The 19578-nt window shown below is 38.3% G+C and overlaps 1 protein-coding gene across 1 annotated transcript in view; it reads right to left on the bottom strand.

Moving 5' to 3' along the window:
- TLN2 (talin 2) overlaps positions 1 to 9407 on the bottom strand; it is a 178200-nt gene extending 168793 nt beyond the window's left edge. Inside the window, exon 1 of the mRNA XM_009273990.1 lies at positions 9085 to 9407. The gene's annotated coding sequence lies outside the window, so the exon portion shown is untranslated. The remainder of the gene's footprint in view (positions 1 to 9084) is intronic.
- Positions 9408 to 19578: the final 10171 nt, after the last annotated feature.

Here is a 19578-nt window from a genome sequence, read left to right as displayed (position 1 = left end):
GTGGGCAGGGCAGGGAAGAACCACACTTCTGATTGACATATTTACCACTTGGCATGTTGCCCTGAACTTGCAACTGGCAAGCATTTAGGAGGGGCAACTTTTTTCTTGGTGAGAAAGCGACAGGGGACCCATCAGTCTGAGGGCATGGAAGATGACAGATCGAGTCTTATACCTGAAAGTACCACTCTAGGATTAAAGAGAAGACTAAATACAGTATAACCTTAGTGCAGCTTAGAGAAATACACACAATAGGCAGAGGAACAAAGTTTTATCAATGGAAAGTAATCACTTCCAGGATATCCAATTCTTCTGAAACATTTCTGAATTGCTGGAGGGGGTGTGTGTGTCTGTCTGTCTCAGCAAAAAGACCAAGGATACAGTACCTTAAGTCTGAAGAAAACTCCAAAATTGCCTAGAACTTCCCCAGTGCGACTGAGAAAAGGCTGACCTATTCTGGCACTGTGTTCTACCCTTTGTATCTTTGCAGCTGCACAAAAATTTGTGAAGACGGAGAGCAGTTTCCTCTGATTGCAAAAGTCCCTAGGGACATGGATCCAGAAATGAAGGCCTAAGAAATCTGAGCAGCAGAAAAGATTTTTCACAGCAATCAGATAGTTGGGGAAGCAAGTAAAAAGCCCTATGATGGACAGTCTGTGTCTCTGAGCTTTTACATCTTCTATCCAAAGGACACACATGCCTGAAGTGACTGAATTACTTTAATTAAACTATGATACTGAAATTCTAGTCACAGGGAAAGCAGTGAAAAAAGATAGAAGAAAAACAACAATTAAAAATTAAGGGGACAGCCTCTCACTGAATGTAAACTGAATGAATGTAAAACCTACCAAGTTTTCAATCTGGTGAAGACTGGATTAGATAGATCCCTCAGTACTTCTAATAAGGAAGAAAGGCTGCAGACACTTACTGCTTCCTACTTTTCCACATTCAGCTCAACCACTGACAGCCATGCGTCACTGTTGGACCTTCAGTCCAACAGACCTTTACCGTCTTAGCTTCATACACTATACATCACCACATCAGTTATCTTGACAGTAGCACAAGTATAACATCAAAGTTCAAGTTTTAGAACCATTGGGAAGAATGCTGCAGTCAGTGAAATTTGATTACAGAATTTTTTTACAGAATCAATGCAAAACTCACTTGTCAGAAATGGTTTATATTGGTTTTCCACAGCACTGATATATCTTTGCTTTTTTTCCATTTACTTCCCTGACCACCTCTAAATCAGTATGTGTCACCCCGCTGCCTCCACTCATACAAACTTTGAATCATTTGACCAACTTGAATGTAAGTTGAAGACAATAGCAGCATGATTTGAAGTTCACTTCACAGAAAAATCACCTAAATGCCCAAGAGATTACCTTAGCCCGTACTCCCATTTCCTATGGAATCCACAAACAATTTTCATTTGAGTTAACTCACTCACTCTGATCTCTTGCTGGAACTCTAAGGAGTCTTCACCCTATTCCATGGCTGGTGGAGTGTGCTAACAGCCATGCAATAAAAACACATAAGACAGACTGTATGGCACATGGAGCAAGGAAAGATGTGTGGCCACAAGGAAGTTACAGTGCTAGATAACCCTGCTTGAACTGCTATGGGCAGACCAAGGGATTAGGAGGACTGAGCAGGAGATGCAGCAGACCTTTCATCTGCTTCCCATAAATTCCCTATCTGTTTGGGCAATGACCACACAGTCACAAATTTCCAGTAGCTAAAAGCAACAACTCATTCACCTCTGCAGAAAAATCAACCTAAAAGCAGTAGTAGCAATGTGAGTTTAAGCAAAGCAAGCACTTTAAAACTTCCTAGTTGTAACAAGCTCAGGACATATAAGCAACAACAGATGAGGAAGTTACACTGCTGGGTAAGTGTTCATCTGCTGCTTATCAACATTTTTATTCAACTCAAAGACTTACACCTCCTGGATTTTTACTCTACACAGGCTACCTCATGCTACATCTTTAACACATTACTGATGTATGCTTTGTAATCAGTTTCCTGAACACGCTAAGGATTGACATTGCCACTACAACTCAAGGAATTTACAGAAGGTCGACAGAAGTGGCATACCTCTGGAATACCAGTAACGTTCCCTTGTGGACTATGACACAGTTTACATGAGCTTCAGTACCAGTCTAGAGCAGTATGCCAGGTCTTCCACATTTCGGCACTCACAACAGTTAGAAGATACTACCCATCTAAATGCATAAGATGAAGAAATTAGTTACTGAAGGCAACAGGCTGTCTGTGAAACAGCATTTACAGTTAGCAAGTTCTTTACTGTGTTCTGTACTGGAGGATATTTTCCAGAGAAACTTAGTTTACGGTAGTGATCTTATGCTTCTCCCCAACCTGTAATTCAACAAGATTTGTTGCTTATTCCTCCCCAGATTTTTTGGTCTTACACTCCAAGAAAATCATAATATCATCTCTGTGTCATCTTTTTACCTTTCCCTAGTAAACCAATATGGTTTTTATTCTTCTTTTCACTTAGAGTAGCTCTCCTCAGTTCCCAAACAAAAGTAGGGGGGAGGGATTTTGTTTCAGATATTCTGGCAACAGGGAATGGTAATAGTACCGCAGAAGAAAGATAAACAGGACACCAATGTACATCCCAGTCATGAAAGCAGCTTCTGGAACTAGCCCCTCTTAAGTCCACACATGCAATTCAAATTCAGTCTGGTGTTTTATAATCCTGTTCAAAATGAGAGACATCTAATCATTTAGTCAAAGCAAAATAATGAGAAGAAAAAACTTATCACACAACACCTGCACACATAATTACTTAATAGGAAGCCTTCTTTGTTTTGCATAATTGCTTGTTAAATTGTATACTGGATTTTTGAGGCCGTGGCATCTTTAAATGCTTGACTGCAAAATAAAATTAAGATTCACAAGTATACAAAAGCAATCTATTCCTCAATTTACATTGAGCTTCCTTGCAAGAACCTTACAAAAGTATATACTAGTTTGTTTACCCAGGCAGAGAACGCATTTTTTGATGACCCATAATGTCTGTGGCTGCAATGCAGACTCTGTTCTGGGTTTAAAGTTTTCCAAAAGAGCTTCCCAAGATCTTGTAAGGATCTGATCACAGCAGCTGTTCATGAAGTTCCCACCCATCAAAGGAACAGTTGCAGAAATATGGAAAAAATCCTAAGCTGCAGAGCCAATTTCCAGAGTTTTTGCCCTTTTCAGCAGGCTGCCTCACATACAAAGCACGAAGTCATTGATCTTGCAAAAGGATAAGCAGCAGCCTAGTTCTTGGACAGCAACTGAACCTGCAGTGGAGAAAGGGGGTAAAATGGCTTCTGCTACAAAGATCTTTTACACATGGTAAAGTTTGTTCTATAAGGCTAAAAGGGAATATGCATAAGGCACTCCCATTTCTTGAAAATCTTTGAAGTCCTGAGTATTAAACTCCACTATTAACTTCTTTATCTTACATAATTTCATACAAAAGCTTATTTATAGAATGTTGAACACTCCAAGTCAGAAAAGCACAACTTTAACTCTGTTCCCTTCTGTTATCTAAATAAGATCTTTCTTTAAAGGACCCTTGATGAAAGGGCCCTACAAATCGTAGATGCATGCGAGTAATTCCTTTCAACCATTTCAAATATCACAGCCAATGACCTTCTGAATACTCGAAGCTGTTGTGAGTTTCCTCCCGTTAGCTGCATTTCTAGTTCCTGTACACCTCAGATTCCAGGAAAAGAACTATGTTGTTACGGGAATACATGCAGTGACAATATAAAAACAAATTTTCAATTATGCACTATGTATAATAATTTGGTACTATAGTTCCAGCACACTTGGTGGCTCAGTGGCTCATGCCCTTAATTAAATAGCAGACTAACTTCCCATACAATTTTAATATTCCTGAAGGGGTAGATCAATTTAATATGCAATTAAAGTTGCACTTCAAAATAAATAATTTTTGTCCATCACAATAATGAAGTCTAATATAGAAGTTATCCAACTTGGAAGCATCAGGATACCATACCTTTGGATTGTATTATTTCATTGCCACCAAAATGTTTAAGCTTTCCTTCTGTCTCCCCTTAGCCATAAAATGCATCTTGTTCATTTATTTAACTTTGTCAAAGCAGCTGTTTTGAGCTTGATATTTCTTTATGCATTTTCAAAAGATAACTAACTTCTCATCTATTTATTTATGAAGATAACAGCTTCTGGCACATCCTGAAATTAACCTGCCAGAACTGCTTATCTGTTTATTTGAAGTATGGAAAGCATATACAAGGAAAAAATATTTAGTAGAACAGATTATTTAAACTGAAGTTCTCTCACAACTTAAGAAAGTGAAATAAACACACTCCTTCCTACCTCTCAGAAAACAGGTTTTCTCCATAAGCCAGATCTCAGAGTCATAAACATTTATAGGAGAAAATATAAATCTAAACCACTTGAACTGCTCTCCGCTTAAAGCGGAAATTAGTGAGCCATTTAATGAACCATTAGCAAGCCCATCAACAGTTTAAACACGTTATATGCCCAGAAAGCTATCAGAATAAGCAGCCTGGACCTGCCACAGGAAGTGTTGGAAGCACACTCTATAGAGGAAAAAAAGAAGCAAGGGGAAAGGAATGGAGAAAGCCATCGGCTCAAAAAACCACACACCACCACCACCCCTAAAAAATAAACACCACACCAAACCAAGCAATAAATATTCTTTGCTGTGGCTGCCTTGGGAAATAAGGGCCCTCTGGGACTGAACTCAAAAGCTGCTCTGGAGCAGGTGTTAGAGGAATTTTGGCGAGGAGAAAGCAGGGAGAGACTGGAATACAAGTAGAATGCTAAGGCTGTATTGGGATATATAAGGATATACGAAAGTCTTCCAACAGTTGTAGAACGGGAACACACACAAAAAAAAAAAATCACCAATTTGCCAACTGCCCTCACCTTTGTGATACTGAAGTAAAAGCTCTTAACATTCTAAAGAAGAAACTTGATTTTGAGCATTAAGACTAGCAAATGTGGTTTCCTGCAGACATAATGCCTTTCTCCTAACATTTCTCTCCCCCAATAATTCTAACTCCTTCACACACTACTCTCCCCCCAATAATTCCACTCCCTTCAGACCGTACATCCCTGCGACATCTTCCTCCTCCTCCTCCAACAAAAGACTTCGCAAGTGCTTTGCATAAGCTGAAGCTCCACATAGCATGAGTAGCCAGCTACAAATCATTTCAGATAATACACAAGAGTGAAAAGAAAATTTGTGATATGTACAATACTCAATAGATGGCACGTGTCAAGACAAAAGGAAAAGTGAAATTCAAACAAAATGAAAGATAAAGCAGCTGAAAATACCTAACAGAACTAAGAAAACATCAGAAAATTCTCCAGATATTGCCATAATAATAATGACGATGACTGATAAGCCAGATGCCCTGATTGCCAAGTCTCACAAAAGTCCAATATCAATTTCAAAGCCATATAAACTGGATTGTTTTTCTTTGCGACACTGCACAGAGAAATCTAAGGGAAAAAGCACAGAGGTAGACAACTCTGGAATAACAGAACAGGAATAGGAATAAGAACTCTTAAAATTTGGACAGATGCAAAAGAAGTGTCAGGCCCTCCTACTTAGAAGCATATGGAGAACTAAGAGGTTCAGAGAATGTAAACCAGTGTGCACACAGTTTAGTTAAAATGCATACCATTTAATAACTGATTTAACTGTGATTTCTTTTTTTAAATAAAATAAAAACAATGCCTTAGCTTTAACTTCAGGACAAATATTTCAAAGCCTATTCCAAGGGGTCTTTCCCCACTGCCAGAAAAGGCAAAGGAACCCCCATTTAGCTTTACAACAGTCTGCACATTTCTTAAAAGCTTTACATTTCCTCAAACATGAATTGACACGACTTTCTAAAACTCAGTCATAGTATTGAAGTTTTCTTTATGATGCTGTATAAACTGTCTCTGCAACTCAGAGGGCAATTTATTACAGCAACACTGAGCAGTTCTCACAAAGCTTCAAAATGCCTCACAAAAAGAACCTTTAGAATCTTTGAACTATGGGTCCCTTTTAACACACTTCATTAGGATAGTCAGCACAAAAATATTAAATCAAAAGTTGCACATTTTGTAGTCATAACATCCAGTGAACTACTGTACTTGCAACAAACTATGCTTGTCAGCAGTATACAAATACATAACCTAAGGCTGTAGCAAGTTTTTGAAGAAGCCGAACAACAAAATATTGGCAAACTTCCTAGAGTTCAATTTGAACAGAAGTCAAGGACACTTTGGCACCACTGTGGGATTAGTGATATAGCACAAGACCTACCTATAACAAAGAATCTTTCAGTTGCAACTTAAACTTTGCTTATGATCAGCCTTTACAAGCCAAAAAGCCAAGTAACTTGGGAAGCTCTGCCTGAACAGCGACTTTATTGTTGGACTGGTACAGGTTGGCTAACTTTGGGTATGTCAGGCTGAACATTCCCTCATCTGTAGGAGAGGCCATTTTATAACTCTTTCCTCCTCCCTAAAAGCAGTTTTGTTTTCCTCAAAAAAACCCCACACCACAATGCAGTAGAAAGCTAGCATATAATTAAGAATTGTTACAACCTATTTAAATAAACTAAAACTAGGGGCTTGTAAAAGTTAATCTACAAATATGCACAGTGAGAGAACAAAAGAAAGTAAACAGAGCAAGTAAAAGATACCATTTTCATTCTTTTGCAGTACTTTAATTGTCTTCAAATCTGGAAAATTTCAGTGTTTCTCTCAGTGTTCAGAGCATTTAAAAGTTAAGAGCTTTAATCCATGGTTTCAACTTAATTTAAGGCTCAAACTGCCAGAGTTATTACCTATTTGCACAATAAATGTCAACACCTGAAGATAATTTAGCATCCATCTGCAAACTGAACAGTGGAGCAGTTCAATCAAATAAACCATTCTTGACTTCACAGACCAGTAGGAAGAAGAGCCAGAGTTTTGAGTTGAGAGACACACAGCATGGGATATAGTAATTCATAAAAATTCATTAAAAAAGGATAACATGGCAACTATAAAGTTCATTAGCAAGCAAGATCCACAGTCAAAACTCACTATTTAACTGTTTCACTATCTAACATGAAGCATTTTTAAACGTGTTTACATTCTCTGGAACAGCAGAGCCAAACCTTCCCTGCGATAGCTGCGATCATTAATGTATACGTAGTAACAGCCCCGAACATGAGCGATAAATATCAGCAGGGCAGTAAGCGGCTGAAGCAATCTTTAGGGGTGAAAATTCCAGACAAGTCTGAGTGTTCGTACTTCAAAATCAAGTCAGTATCAAAGTCAAGTTAGTATTCAAAAAATTAAATGTAACTGATAGTAAGAATCAACTGTATTAACACAAGAAAACCATGTCAATGGAGACAGGAATGTCACTGGGAGGAAAAAAAGTGAATTTTATTTACACCTGAACGTTCTTGTGCCTGCAAATAGCCTCAAACAAAATACTGGGAAAGCTAAGTTACCATGCCACTCTTCATTTAAAAAAAAAAAAAAAAAAGAATCAAAATGCTTGTCACATGATGGAGAAATCTCATTTTCAGAGCGGGATAACTTATGAAGACATCAATAGATTCTCTCAAAGGGAGAAGTGCAGTTTCCAGTCACAACATTTGAACCACATTTTGACTGAAGTGTTTTCATGTTTCTGCCTCCAGTCATAGTAAGTTGAGTTGATGATAAAATATAATCTAGCATTTCCCATTTTTGAACTGTCACAGTATGAAATCCTTGCGACAAAACCAGTTTTTCCTGTTCAGATGTTTCTCTAGAACCCAATTATTGCTGGATGACAGGTGTTTGAAATACCATGTAGTGTTTAGTATGGTATTCCCAGTAAGGAGCACCTGATGAATTGCTTGAGACAAACACTTTTTTCTTTTTCAGTGTTCTTGGTAGAACATTTATTTCAGCAACCATTATCTTCATTTTCCATTCCTCTACAGATAATACCATTTCCTCCAGAGTATTTATTCAAATATGATATTCCTAGTCTTACCCATTACTTTGCAACAACGAGACAATGCAAAGGCACCCAAGTAGTCCCCAGAGGCTGCTCTTATTAGGGACCAACACTCAGTTTTCTGAAATAAGAGACTTGAAACAGTATATTCAGTTGTTCATTGAAGAAAATGCACGTTGGAGATTACACACTTTGCATATGCCCAAACTAGAAAGGCCTTTTAGCATGCCTGCTAAAGCTTCAGCTACAGAGGCAGCCAGGAGGGGAACCAGGCAAAATCAAAGGCAGCAGAACTTGCTGTGCATGAGATCAGTGAGAAAACCAAGTCAGCTGCTACAGCTACAGTGCTTCAGTTCCTGAAGCCAGCCCAGACATCTCAGCAGAAATACGTCATCTAATGGGGCACTCCCTGGGCGTTTAGAAAGAATGCTGCTTGGACAGCAAGATTTGTTTCCAAACTAAGCAACTGCAACAAAATAAACTACAAGGCAAATCCTTCTATGCATTTACCATGTACCAGTATACTAATAACATCCTAATAATTCACATGCTGAGAACACTGACACGAGGTTGAACACCACATATACTACATGATGTCCTGTCAAAGATGAGAGTTCCTAGTAGCAAACTCCAGACTGTGAAATTAAATCTTATCATATTCAGTTATTTTGAATTCTTCCTCCTCCTATTGATGCAATTTTATAGGTTAGGCAGTCAAATACTTTCCCCAGGATTTTAAGACTGTAAAATAACAACAGCCATTGAAGAGACATACATTTTATTAACAGAATTTTCTGCTATCTTTTTTACATTTAATATTTTCTTTAAAGGATAAAGATGTAAAATGCATTTTTAAGACAGCAGTGCCTAAACTTTGATTATTGATCTGCTGTAAGTACTAATTGCTAAGGGCTAAGTCGTATAAAATAAATGATGCCACTAGCTACTTGTTTTGCAAGGCTTCTTAAAGCACACACAACATCACACTAACTAGTACTATCTATCTTTGAGGTACACAGAACTTGAAATGACAGTAAAATATTCCCCCATACCATTGTACTTACTGGTTCCTTCCTGCCAATCTGGGACCTTAGAATACTGGAACAGGTCAACAGGACAGTCCAGCAGCAAGCAAGACCTAGATGTTAACTCACAGCAGATTACTGTCAAAAAAAAAAAAGGCATGGGAAGAAAAAAAAACATGTTAAATATTCTACCTAAGCAAAGAGGTTAGTGAAAGCAACAGCATGTTACGACACTGCTCTTCAGAATGAGACACACCAAGCCAAATAACAAAAAAAACCCAACAACTTGAAATGCGGCAGCAAAGTGACCCATACTGAAGTCCTTCAAACTGAAGTTAATAACAAACCAGGGCAGCTCATATTGCAGAATTTACCTGGAGTGACCTGACAGCAGCAACTGCTATCCAAACATACATGAGCTATGGCAAACCTAGTGTTTGATCAATGCTCCCAAGAACGTGCATATTGGAGATGTGTAGAGAAAAAGGAAACTCTTGATAAATAATTTTAAGATTTGCAGTGTCACTATTTCTATCACCCAACACTTGTTTGTAGACAAACTATCATTATTTTCAAGATAACTGTGGTAAAATACTATGGCAAATCAGTGACTCTTCAGGCACCTAGAAGTTGTTTGTGAATCCAGTTTATCTTTAAAATGCCAAAGTCATTTGTCCTCAGTGACATCTATGAATCTGAATGTCACAGTCTGAGACTGTCAAAACCTATACTATTTTGGCCAAATCGTAACAGAGTACCTTTAAGAAATGCCATATTTTACATACCTTTTAAAAATCCCATATTTTATTCTCACGCAACTCACCCATTCAACATAAACATTTTGGGCTAACATTTAATATTTTCTTTAAAGGATAAAGATGTAAAATGCATTTTTAAGACAGCAGTGCCTAAACTTTGATTATTGATCTGCTGTAAGTACTAATTGCTAAGGGCTAAGTCGTATAAAATAAATGATGCCACTAGCTACTTGTTTTGCAAGGCTTCTTAAAGCACACACAACATCACACTAACTAGTACTATCTATCTTTGAGGTACACAGAACTTGAAATGACAGTAAAATATTCCCCCATACCATTGTACTTACTGGTTCCTTCCTGCCAATCTGGGACCTTAGAATACTGGAACAGGTCAACAGGACAGTCCAGCAGCAAGCAAGACCTAGATGTTAACTCACAGCAGATTACTGTCAAAAAAAAAAAAGGCATGGGAAGAAAAAAAAACATGTTAAATATTCTACCTAAGCAAAGAGGTTAGTGAAAGCAACAGCATGTTACGACACTGCTCTTCAGAATGAGACACACCAAGCCAAATAACAAAAAAAACCCAACAACTTGAAATGCGGCAGCAAAGTGACCCATACTGAAGTCCTTCAAACTGAAGTTAATAACAAACCAGGGCAGCTCATATTGCAGAATTTACCTGGAGTGACCTGACAGCAGCAACTGCTATCCAAACATACATGAGCTATGGCAAACCTAGTGTTTGATCAATGCTCCCAAGAACGTGCATATTGGAGATGTGTAGAGAAAAAGGAAACTCTTGATAAATAATTTTAAGATTTGCAGTGTCACTATTTCTATCACCCAACACTTGTTTGTAGACAAACTATCATTATTTTCAAGATAACTGTGGTAAAATACTATGGCAAATCAGTGACTCTTCAGGCACCTAGAAGTTGTTTGTGAATCCAGTTTATCTTTAAAATGCCAAAGTCATTTGTCCTCAGTGACATCTATGAATCTGAATGTCACAGTCTGAGACTGTCAAAACCTATACTATTTTGGCCAAATCGTAACAGAGTACCTTTAAGAAATGCCATATTTTACATACCTTTTAAAAATCCCATATTTTATTCTCACGCAACTCACCCATTCAACATAAACATCTTTGGGCTAAAACTTCAGATAGCAAACTAAGCAAAAAAAGTCACACTACAGCCAGTAAAGCAGTAAATATTGCAATCAAAAGAAAGATTTTTTGGTTAATTTGAGGACAAATGCATCATCTACAACTAAAATGCTTCTTCCTGGACCTCATCTCCCTTTCAAATAGCTGAAATTCAGATTACATGGGCCTAACAAATAACTTTTCTTATTTTAATACTTGCCTTTGGAACTTGCAACATGCTCACAAAGTTTTTAAGAATTACTCAGTGTTTAAATAGAACTTAGAAGATGCTGATGGTGTTACCCAGTGATGCAAATACACATGGAACCATACATATGCATGCAGATATACAAGATACACAGTGTACCTTTTACTCCTGACTGGTTTCATTACTCCCAACCTCAGTAATGAACATGCCACTACAACATGCTGTTGAAGGTTCCAAGGATTATTTTACAAGTGGTTAGCTTTTAACAAAAAAAAAAAAAATCTAGGAAATGAAGTAATTTGTTGGTTTTAAAACTATACCTGCCATCATTACCATTCATTTTAGCACTGTTGCTCATCTATGTAGTAAACCTGGCATTTCAGAAGACATCAGTTATTCACAGCATGAGCGCCTGCCTGCTTGCCCTCCAATACAGAAGGGTATCGAAGTCCACTATTCTACAACTACTCAGGGTAATCTACAAAACTTATGAAAGTAATGTAAAATATTAGCTTTTTCCCTTTGATTAAAAAATCTGAAGTGAATTAATAGCTCTTCAGTTTTAAGGCTCAGCAGAAGGAGGTACTTCATAGACACAGACAGATGAATTTAAAGCCATTTAATCTCAAGAGTTTACAGATAAGGGCAATGACAACTTTATCTAAGAAAACTGAAGGCATGCCAGAAATAATTGCGGATTCAAAACAAACCTACACTGTAATCTGTTCTTAGGTAACTATCTTACATTTAGTCCTTACTGGAACCATCATATGCCTGCTGACAATAGACAGCAACCTTACTTTATTTCTTCTTCTACAAATTTCTCTGTTGCATGATTTAGAAACACAAATACGAGGTGGCACAGAGAAAGCCTAAACTAATCTTAAAAAATTGACTCTCGTATACCAAATAAATATCTGCAACTGTAACTGAGAACTGCATGCAACTTGTCTACTAGAGTAACACTAACCAGAGATCAACCTACAGCTCATTGATTTGACATTTAGTATTATTTCCTCATGCATCAATAAAGACATTTTGCATCTTTTGATGATTTAAATGTTTAAGACAGACCGGATCATCCCTCACCTCTATACTCAACTCATGCAAATACTGAGGCAGTGCTCTAAATCCTTCCCCACAACTGGGTTGATTGTGTAGATCACAGAAGCAGCTCTCTCCTAGAAGCATTGTCACTTAGTTTCTGTTCTGGAGGAATAACTAATGATATGTTCTGAAGATACTTTTGGCACTACAAATCTGTACCAACCTAGTGCCCCAAAGGGAAATTGTCAGTGCATCCGTCCTGTTAATATGACTGGGAATGAGAGGAGCTGTGGCATGGGGCACAGTCTGACACAGACTGGAATGCCCAGATCCCCACATAAAGAAGTGGCTCAACAGGAAGCTTGTTGTTTAAAGGATGTTAAAAGTTAAGCCAATCATAGTTTGCCCTGTATCTGCAATTACCTCCCCATTTTACTAAAACAAAGTTGTTTTCTTTAAGTAGCTCAACTACTAGTAAAATCCCCCTGAACAGCCAAAACTATTGTAAGGAATATTTTCCACTCTCACCATGCTTTCATTCACAGCATTTTACTGGCGCAGACAAAGATCGCCAAGAAATGTCATGGCAGCACTTAGTGTTGCTTCTCCTTTGCTCAGCCACACAGAATAAAAGCTAACCACTCAAACTGAGTTGCACCATAGCTTCCCCCCCTTACCCTCAGCAGCCCACACATTCATTCACATACATAATTGGTTCACACTAAAACACATTTCTACACATGCTTGATCTTGAAGTTGCCTTTCAGACTGGTCTGCTAATAACAAGTGAGGTAAAATTTTCAGTGCAACTTCTTAAGGGACTTTAACAGGGTATGCCACACTGAGATATGCCTTTTAGCAATGCAAAATAAACTTCATGCCTCCATGTCACAAAGAACAAAATTATTTCAGGCACAGGAAATACCTTTCTGTCATCTTCCAGGACTGGAATTCATGGCTTCACATTTACTTAAAAAGAAAATGCTAAGTGATGAACTAATTAGGTTTTTTCCCCCCTAATGTATTTGACAGCTAACAGCACAAATTACTGGCTTTTCTACTGCAGCAGAATCTTCTAGACTGCCAGTAGCCAATCTTGAACATCTGCCTTGCAAGTTATTTGCTCAGACTGACAGCAGTAGGCACACCCACTTGAAAACCTGCTGTAAGTGTTCAATGCTCCAAAGACTTTCCAGTCCAGCCCTGGAGTTGGTCTATCTTTCCCCCCCAAAAAACGCTTACAAAAACAGCAGCTGTCGTTTCCATCATCATCCACAGAAGAGACTCACAGTAACACCTCTGAGAAACTTTTCTGTTACATTCAGCTTGTGAATTTGGCCATTTTGAATTCAAAACGTTAAGAACAGCATTCTGAAACCATGCTATTTGAGTTTGTCACTATCTTTATCTATAGGCCAGGTAAATACTACTGACCTGTCAGAGATACTGCTGAAATAGTACCTCAGAGCATCAAATGGCATGATGAATTCTGAGGTCTCAGCACTGCAACTGTAAGACTCCAGCAATCCACTTGATGAGAATTTTGGAGAATGCAACACTGCCAGCACTGTTGTAGCACTGGGTGAACTCGCTGCACTCTTGCGGAATTCTTACAAGACTGGTTGTTCCCAAAATGGGAAACTATGATCTCTGTATTTTTAAGATACAGAATGTAGTATTATGCTACAAAATTCCCTAACAAACATTCAGAGATGCCTTCTCCTGCGTACGTAGTGCCCACCACAGATCAGGGAACAGTAAGGACTTGTAGTCTTTCTGCACTTAGATATTAGCAGCAGGCTGTAAATAGTACTGAAAGAATATTCAGATTCTTCTCTATGACAGCTGGGTTGAATTTAAAGATGCTCCAGTTTGTACATGTCAAAGTCCTTGCAGTGTTGACTAAAAAATACTGCTCAGACCCAGCTTTCAAATGGTTACAAAGTCAGAGCAAGAAAACATTGCCAAGGTACTGAATATCAATAAGCTAGTTACTCAAAAATAATTAGATTCATTTCAGTGAAGTACAGATAGATAACACAAAACTGATCCCATTTACATGCAGTTCAGCTAGTTAATTATATTTCACAGATCTTCCCAGACTGATATTTATACAAATATTCTGATCTGTTGCTGTTTTCCTCAGTAACAAAAAAAAAAAAAGCTGATGGTTGTTACTACTTCTAAATCTGATGACCCTAAATTACCCCAAAATTAGCCTTGTCTCAAGAGACAGTTGATGCTCTGTCAAGATAATTATACCTTACTAGTGGGCCTAGCACTCTACGATCTCCTGCAGTTTCATATAGGGTGCATTAATCCTTGAAATACATCATTTATGCATGGTACATGTAAGCAATAGCCTTGGCTGCAACAGAATAGCTATGCAAAGAAGAAAGAGATGAAGTTGAGTAGCTTCCTTCATGTATTTTAGAGACTACTGCTGAGCACTGAAAAAAACACAACTAGTTGTTTCTTAATCTCAACAACCAAAAGTAGAAATATTTCTCTCCCCTTCATGTTAGACAACAACCTTCTATCAGTGTAATGGATTTGACTTTCATGTGGGTTCAAGATTTTCTAGGACAATCAAATGCAGTCTCAGGGCCAACCAGCATGGTCAGCATTGCCAGAACACAGTACAATAAAACGGACTGGAAAAGGTTCTGGGCTGTATGGGAATTTTAAAGAAACCTGCAAGCTGTAAGAGATGCTTTAGTTAGATTTCCTGCTATGGTTTCAACCGTTCTTCCATGGCATCCAAGAAGAAGAACAGGGATGGTAAGTGCATACCAGGAAAACTAGGCAAGACTTTCCATCCCTAGAAACATGCACGTACACATTTAAGATGCACTTGGCAAGCTATTATCCAGTGAATTCAGGTTTATTACTATACACTTCAAAGCACAATGGGTATTAGCATTAATGACATTGCCTGTAAAGCACTTGCATATTATCTTCTTAGCCTCTAGTGGATTACGTGTATTAAGATAACATTTCACGGCACTGATCAGTACTGGATGACTTGTTTCTTCTATTGACCCAAGGCTTGCACTAAAAGTGTGTGTGAAATAGATATGAAAATAAGTCATTCTGTTACCTTTTACACAAAACTGGCCCTCAAGTGCAGAAAATAATGCTTAATTAACTTTTAATTGACAAAATTTAATTAGTATACTGGATGTTTCCAAATAATTTCAACAGAACAAAAGTCAATCTATATTTGCATGGCCTGATGTATTGAAGTATGTTGCACAGTAATTATAGTTATCCAAGTTATTAAACACCTATTAGACACTTCAAAAAAAAAATGCTACATGAAAGTTAAATTAGGTAGAAAATTCTGCCCATAAATGTATGTCAACTGAGGTAACAAAACTCAATTTAAAAAAAAAAAAGCTAACTGCTTGGAAATTTAATTTCATCAACAAATTTGCAGCCACTCCAATTCTGATGCACAATGCCAGTTGCAAAAGCCTGCAGCAGTATCATTTGATCCTACGAAGTATGTCATATGCAATTAACTAACTGTAAGACTGTCAGGTCATTTAACTGGTACTTAAAACTATCGCTTCTAACCTTGCCCAAATCAGAAGGGCTAAGTTGTAATTGGTACCGTAACAATACCATCAGCATATACAGTAGTCCATCAAGATAGATCTTAAAACGCTCAGCCAACTTCCCTGACAGTGGCCAGTATGAGTCCAGGCAATGAAATACTCTTCAGAAGCATCAGCTCTTCAGGAGCAGATATTGGGTGAACGTCACAAGAAGATTCAGAGAACAAACTTCAAATACAGAGTTCCCTGAGGCAGATACCTTAATAGCCGTCTTCCTGTACAGCATAACTTTGAAGACCCAGAAACTCCAAGCATAGCAATAAAGCTACTGTTACTGTGACACAAATCCTTTACACTCCCATGGGCAAAGTCTGCAGAATAAAATGCAAGACTTGCTATCGCTTTTATGTGTTCTATTAACATCAAAGATCAGTAGGTTTCAAACACTCTTTCAGTTCTAACTCAATTCTTTTTGCAGCTTCACTTCATGCCCTTCTGCAGTTCTGGACATCCAACTAGCATTACCCTGCTCATTTCTCTCAACAGATAATTTCTCACTACAGCACATAATAATACAACTTTTCCAAAATGGCACCACGCTTTTCACATTGATTTGGCTATGACTCAAAGAAAGCCCTTAAAACAAACACAGGGCTGTTTGCTTGCTTCATATCCATTTTCCCTTATGCGCATCAAGTGAACTTGGCCAAGATAACAGCTCAGTCAATGCCTCAATTAACAAGTCACCCACTGGTATTTAAAAAATACTTCCATCAAAATCATTCATGTGGAAACTGTGGTGTAACAATGACTGCTGAGTCCATTTACATTAGCACTCAAAACAGGTGCCTAAAGTCTACTCTTCCTACCTTCTCTTCCCATCTGCTGCCTCTATCTCTAGATGTGATGAAAGTGAAAAGCACAGAGATCCTCAGAGCTGCACTCAGAGCAGCAGCAGTCTACTATCTGGATGGTTTTATGTAGGGTTACAGAAGAATACTTTTGTTTACTTCTCAGACAACATGTGTTTAGTACCTTGTGACAAGAACATTCATCACTGTTACAATGCCCATACAACTCAGCACAGGTCAGCAAGCTAGTGAAAGAAGGCTTACTCACAGTAAAAGATGACATTTGAGAGTTGTTTGTTACTCTCTTACTCAAATTGGCCAAAATAACAAAACAGATATGATACAACCTTCAAATCTTTGAAAGAGCTAGCTTTTCTTCAGCTGAAAATAGATTTACCATTTTGTAGGTAAAGGACCCTGTCCTTTCCCATGTTTACTGGAAAGAGTCAGGAGAAGAGGGGGAAAAAAAAAGAGTAATACTAAAGAAATCAAGTGAAACAACACTGATTCAGAAAGTCAAGTTATTATTTTAAAAAGCCCACAGTTTTATACAAGATACAAGGTAGGCTAAGAAAGAGAGAAATCCCCCCCCCCTTCAAATCTATCCACTCTCCCTTTCAATTCTTACTTGCTCAAATTTTAGGAGATGCGCAAATGGAAACACATTAAAAGGAAACTGTCCATTACAGTGTTTAATTGTATACTACAACTTAGTTTAAAACAATCACAGAAGAAGCTGAACCATGTAAACTGAACTCTGCTTAAATAACTATTTCCCTCCCAGAGGTCCACTGCAACAAGACAACCAGACTAATAACCCGCATGGAAAACAAGAGATGAATGATGCCAGCTGTAGTCAAGCAATGCTGCATAACCTGAGCTCACTTGAAGGCATTAAAAAAACCTTACCATCCGTAATTGCACTCCAGAAGAAACCTTTTTAACCAGCCCAAACTAGAAGCTCATAATGCTGGGGACATTAATAATCTCACCCCTACCAAGCAGACCACTTCTACTAAGAGAACTAGATTCCCTGGGGGTGCAGGCCCCTGTCTCAGTCAGCACTGCCACAATCCCATCCTTCCCTTTACCCGACTATGCAGTTCTTCCCATTCCCACCTTACACTGGCACTCAGCCCTGCCCATAACAAGTAGGTGCAGGGAGCTACACTATCCAACTTTGTCTCCCTCTCCACCCGCCTTCTCCACAATATTAGTTTTTAACTAGGCTGAAATTTCCAGTCTAGCTCTCTGCACAGTCAGGCTAATGCTAAGGTTGACACAAGGGAAGAAGGGAGGAAGAGCAAGACAGCACTAACCTTGGTTCAACCTAAACCAACCCACCTTGGAACTGCACCCTTAAAGAAGTGTTTCTACATCAGTAGACTTTTATTATATACACTATAGGCTTCCTTCCACACACAGTGGTTATCAAGATACAAGGTAGACGTGGGGGACGCATGGTAACAGAAAAGGCAAAGGTATTCTCTTCACAGCAGTCACAGCACCTGTTCTGACACCAGGACAACACGGCACAGATACAGGATGTCAACAGAAAAGCCAAACTTCTCTTGCTTTAGATGAGGGAGGAAGAGCATACCAGAATAGATTTTGCAGTCTAAGGGTAAAGGTACCAGGAAGGCCCACACTGCTGATCTAGCCTTTTAAATCCTTTATAAAGAGAAAATACCCAAGCACAGATGCTCCAGAAGTAGCAAGAAATAGCTCAAAGAGGTTCTCCATCGGGTTCAGTTATTGTTAGAGTATATCACCAATGATGAAGTTCAAAGTTAGGCTCTCTCTTTTGCTGTTTTCACTGTACTGGAAAAGGTAAACTCTCACATGTGTAATTTTGCACAAGAACGAGCTTTTTCAGACAAAGATTTATGCAAATCTGCCTAATAAACAGGTTTCATTATCACAGCTTTTACAACAACACAATCAGCGTTCAGTTTATATTCCAAGTTCACGTTTATGTTCCAAGAACAGCACCTATGGCAACTTTTGTCAAAGGCAAATGGCACAAGGTTATCACCTTTTTTAAACAAATTATCATGCTTATTTACTCCCAAAATTCACTCATTCCACCCATTTCAGCACAAACCATTTACACTGTACAGCAAATGAGATGAGAGGAATAACATTTAATAATTAATTTATATAAAAGATTTCAGATACTTCATTGCAATGCTTGTAGGAGACTACAAGACACATGGAATGGAACAGAGTGTTTTATTAACATCAGGTTGGATACGACAGTCACCTCTACTTTCTACATTTGTGCCCAAGAATAATATTCCACAGGTAGGGAGACTGCATTTTATTTCTCAGCTATAGGGTTGTAACCAGAGAAGAGATGACCCTTCTACCTTAGTAGCTAAAGCAGCTATCTTAAATGTAGGATAGCAAAAATTTCTCCATCCTGTCCTTTAAATATTTAATATGAAAAGTGTTCCCAGCATTGAAACAACTCAAATTTCCCAACTAGCTCAAGTTTGACTAAAAATTGGATTTATCGTGTCTTATCAAGATGCTTTCTCATAGCTGAAAGAGCACTGAATATGCAAGTTCCCTGCACGCATATGAGCATATCTTCTAGTTTCACAGATGCTACAGATGTCAAAGCTCCTTGTGAACATAAGTTTGTAGTGTACAGTACAGTTAAACAGCACAGGCCTTCACAAACACAAGGAAACAAACAGCCTGGGTAACAACAAAACAAGTAATTTTTGTAAGCTACATCGCTCTGGAATGACAGCTGGGTTTGTCCTTCTCCCAATTCTCCTTTAAGCCTTTACTCTTAATAAAGGCCATAGATATTGCAGCCTACTTTATTCAACCGCCATTCATTTGGAATAAATAGAGGCTTTGTTTACAAGTTTGAAATACAGAAAGGCGGCCTACCCCACACACTTGACAAGCAAGCAATCTGGAATGCAACAGCATAAAGGTCTTCAAC

Source organism: Aptenodytes forsteri, unplaced genomic scaffold (assembly GCF_000699145.1).
Source record: "Aptenodytes forsteri isolate BGI_AS27 unplaced genomic scaffold, ASM69914v1 Scaffold239, whole genome shotgun sequence".
NCBI classification, from domain to species: Eukaryota; Metazoa; Chordata; class Aves; order Sphenisciformes; family Spheniscidae; genus Aptenodytes; species Aptenodytes forsteri.
Note: the sequence above shows the minus strand (reverse complement) of the source record. Positions and strands in the feature narration are given on the sequence as shown.